The 4,637-nt window shown below is 41.2% G+C and overlaps 1 pseudogene across 1 annotated transcript; it reads right to left on the bottom strand.

The window, feature by feature from the left end:
• Window positions 1–2,659: 2,659 nt before the first annotated feature.
• On the bottom strand, window positions 2,660–4,197 carry LOC309835939 (protein enabled homolog; annotated as a pseudogene). The gene is made up of 2 exons: window positions 2,923–4,197; window positions 2,660–2,886 (listed from the first exon to the last, which is right to left on the bottom strand). The product of its transcript is annotated as a protein enabled homolog (transcript).
• Window positions 4,198–4,637: the final 440 nt, after the last annotated feature.

Below are 4,637 nucleotides of genomic sequence, written 5' to 3' on the forward strand. Positions count from 1 at the left end.
ACCGTGTCCCCTGCACTAGCAGGTGGATTCTTAACCGCTGCGCCACCAGGGAAGCCTGGCAAGCAGATTCTTAACCACTGTGAAGTCCCCAGTGTTCTTTCTAATTAGTCAGTTATTAAGATTTTGACTATCATTCCCCAGATTAAGCACCTGCTAGGTACCTAATCCAGTGATCGGAACTGTGAGGGACAGAAATTTTAGATAATACCTGCCTTTAAGAAGTTTAAATTTGAGGTGAGAACAGATACAGATTAAATAATCAGGAATAATTATGCGCTAAACTCTGTGTCTCAGAGTTTTGGGGTGCTATTTGGGCTGCTATAACAAAAATACCATAGACTGGGTGACTTAAACAACAAATTATTCTTTTTAAACATGTGTATACTGCAATTTTATTTCAATCGCACAAACGAAGTTAGCATGTAGGAAGTTTAAATGAAACAGTACTGTAAAAATAGCAGGGAACCAAAAAATCTAAAACGGAAGTACACCTAAAGCATGAGAATTCAACATTCATTAGTGTTTCATCTTCTTATTTGATTGACACTTGATGTTTGCAAATTTGGAAACAGACTTTGAGATCATGATGACTATTTGAAGAGATTTCAGCACCAGCACTAAGATTTGAACATTCAGTTGGTTTGCAGTTGATTTGTTAGCCAGTTACATAATATATAGTACAGATTTGTCACAGGTCAGATCACAGTGTTGAAGGAAAGAGGTACCTTCCTGTAATTAGACAGGATCCCCTAAACTGCACTCAGCTTAAGACATCCAATGTACAAGAGCATGAAAGCCATCATAATAATGTCGCTTCAAGGAACATAGTTTTGATAAGGAAAATAACCTAAGCTTCTGTTTCCCATTTTAATTACTGAAATCTCTTAACAATGACAAAACTGTCACATAGGACAGTAAATGTATACAGTAGTTCAATCAAACTTCTTAGAAAGAACACATTTAGCAATCTGGGATAATGCAGGATGACAGGAAATGTAATGTGATTCAGTATTGGTTCTTTTTGTCATTTTACACAGACATCATGTTAATATTAGATCAAGGCACAAAACTTTAGTGCATAAACCAGTTTCTTTTTAAGATCTAGCATTTTTTAATAGATATTTATTGGAGTCTAATTGCTTCACAATGGTGTGTTAGTTTCTGCCGTAGAACAAAGTGCATGTACATATATCCCCATATCTCTTCCCTCTTGCGTCTCCCTCCCACCCTCCCTATCCCACCCTGCTAGGTGGTCACAAAGCACAGGGAGCTGACGTCCCTGTGCTATGTGGCTGTTTTGAGTTCCACAGTAAGATATAATTCACGTGAAGCTCAGAATCATGTTTCAGACCATTGAACTTACCAAAGTTAAAATATAAATAGCTGAAGACATGATGTAAAAGATGAAGTACTTGGTTCTGTTAACGTATTTACCAATTAAAGCCACAAAATATTCCTCATTATTATTCATGCAAATAATTGAGAAAAAAAGATAGTGCAGAAATTAACTTTAAGTAAAACATTATTCCTTCCCTTCCTCCCACTCCCCTATACTCTGCAAAATCTTTTCCCTGGGACTAGGCCTTGAAAAGGCCACTACATATTAGTTTGACATGCATTACTGTCTGCAATTAAAAAAGCTAATTTGGGGACTTCCCTGGTGGTCCAGGGGTTAGGACTCTGCACTTTCACTGCCAAGGGCGCGGGTTCAATCCCTGGTTGGGGAACTAAGAACCCGCAAGCTGTGCGGCACAGCCAAAAATAAAATAAAATAAAACAAATAAAAAAGCTAATTTTGTGGTAGTTGTAATTACATTATAAAAATGTCCACACACATAAATCTAAAAAAGGTTGAAAACCTACAGTAAATCTACAATATATTGTTTTACATTTGACCACTGGTTTGTGTTATGTAGGAGGCACAGATTTGGTAAAGCATTTCTAACAACTTAGGAAGGCATCTACATCTTTAGATTCTGGACGAATTTTATGTTTGAATCTACAAAATTGCATGAAGTCTAACTTGAGAGATTTCCTATCGTTCTAAAATTCCTCACTCTGGATAAATCATTTTTAGGACACTTTCTTATAAATATCACCCTGTGAAAGCACATACCATTCCATTTGTTCCACATCTTATGATCTTAACCTGTGTAGGGCTGACCTCATTTATTCATGGAATATTGAATATGATAGGAAGACAAACCTGAGAGAAACATTTACAATACAATAGCGTTAACTTGCAAAATTCTTCATCAGCTTTCTGTGAAAAAAACTTCTCAAGTCTTTCTCCTCTTTATCGTAGTGTGGATTGTGGAAAATGTGGGATTTTTCCTCTTGACATGAAAATATTTCAAAGCATGGCGATCTTGTCTGACAGGTTTAGTATTTTCTGCATAACTGATACAGGAACTCCTGTATGACTCCCATCCTGTTGTAAAGGTCAGAAAAAAGCAGCAAACTGGGAGGGAAATAGCTTATCGCCAGAGTAGTCATGTCTGAAGGCTTTCAAAGTACGTTGGTTTTTCCCTCCTTCCGACTGTTGTCTCCATTTTCTTCTTACAGCTCACAAAATGTAGGTTGTTGTTAACAGTTGTTCTTTGTAGGGTTTTTTTTTCCTTCTCCAGATTAAAGTCCTATCTCTCCTTAGTTTGTTTCTCTATGCAGTATTTGATTTGCTCAGTTCCTGCCTGATTGCATCAACGAGCTCATCTTTTAGCTTAGTTAATTCTTTTCTCATTTCATCTAGAATGTCCTGCTTCCGCCTGGACTCCGTTCCCCTGGGCTGCGAAGAAGGTGCAGATTTTGGTCTGGAAATAACAGGTGACTTGCTGCCATTCATTGTATTTGTTCTTTCCCAAGGTTTTCTTGTTAGTTCAGGTGTTCAGGTACTTGTTCAGGTTGTTCAGATTGTTCAGGTACTTGTTGAAGAGGCCTTAGAAGTTACAGGCTCTGAATCTTCATTTTTGTCCTCTTTTTGTTCTGTTTCTATTGTTGATCCTTTTTCAGCAGTTCTTCTCCTCCTGGCCAGCAGGGCACTCATTTCTTGCATTAAACCACTACCCCTTAAAGGAAGGGGTCCCTTTCCTTATCTGTTTTAGATAAGGCCGAATTCACACCAATGAATTGGGAAAGAGGCATCTTCCATTCATGACACTTTACGAAGTTTTGCTCCAGCAATTGCAGCTGCAAGTCCAGTTAAAGGGCAGTTGTCTTCAGATGTGGATCCCGAGAAAAATCCAGATGCAGGGAGGGGAGGGGCAGGTGGTGGAGGAGGAGGGGATACTTGATTAGGAAGTGGTGGTGGAGGAGGCGGAGGCCCAAGGACCAGGACGGAAGTGGAGAGGGGGAGGGGGGCCTGGGGGAGGAGGGAGCGCAGCTGATGCCTGGGCAGGACCTGGTGGGAGTGGAGGAGGGGGTGGGGGTGCAGGTGGTCCCAAGACAATGCCCTGTCGGGCTGGAGTCTCTGCCGGCTGAGAGGCGGCCTGCAAGCCTGGCTCAGAAGCAGAGGAGTCTCCGCGCAAAGAGTTTGGAGAAGTCTCCTCAGAGGCAGGGGCAGCAGCATTTGATATTCTTTCCAGCTGCTCCCTTTCTAGCTGCTCTTGTGGCTCTCGTTCTGGCCTTTCCCGGGCCTGTCTCTCCAGCCCCTCCCTCTCTCTCTCCAGCTGCTCCTGTTCTAGTCGCCCCCTCTCCAGCCTTTCCCTTTCTAACCTCTCCCTCACCAATCTCTCCCTTTCCATCCTTTCTCTCTCCAGCCTTTCCCACTCCAGCTCCTTTTGTTGTTGCTGTTCTCGAAGTTGCCTTCTTTGAATTTCCAATTCTTCCTGTGATGGGCCATTCTGAACATGGGCAGGTAGCTGTGAATTTTGTCTAGGCAATGTTGGCCCTGTTTCCTGTGAACTCAACACTTCTAAGGCATGCATCATGGCACTTGCGAACATTGGCGTTTTCTTTGCTGCCAAAGTTGAGACCATACACCTGTCTAGCGTCCCACCATTGGTGGAAGGTCTGTGTAGCTTGATTGTACTTCAACCCTTTAGGAACGGCACCGTTTATCACGACCTGATGGTCCTGAATCTTCCTGCCCACCACTCTGAACGTGTTGCTGCCTGTATGATGATATATATGAACTCTCCTGAACCCAGTTGAACCACCAGCTGGCACCCACTTTTTATTAGCATCATCATAAACCATCATTTTTAGGATTCTCTATGTATAGTATCATGTCACTGCAAACAGTGACAGTTTTACTTCTCCTTCTCAGATTTGGATTCCTTTTATTTCTTTTTCTTCTCTGATTGCTGTGGCTAAAACTTCCAAAACTATGTTGAATAATAGTGGTGAGAGTGGACAACCCTGTCTTGCTCCTGATCTTAGTGGAAATGGTTTCAGTTTTTCACCATTGAGAACGACATTGGCTGTGGTTTTGTCATATATGGCCTTTATTATGTTGAGGTAGCTTCCCTCTATGCCTACTTTCTGGAGAGTTTTTATCATAAATGGGTGTTGAATTTTGTCGAAGATTTTTCTGCATCTATTGAGATGATCATACGGTTTTTATCCTTCAATTTGTTAATATGGTTTATCACATTGATTGATTTGCATATATTGAAGAATCCTTGCATTCCTGGGATAAC

This window comes from Grampus griseus (genome assembly GCF_964374135.1).
Source record: "Grampus griseus genome assembly, chromosome: 18".
NCBI classification, from domain to species: Eukaryota; Metazoa; Chordata; class Mammalia; order Artiodactyla; family Delphinidae; genus Grampus; species Grampus griseus.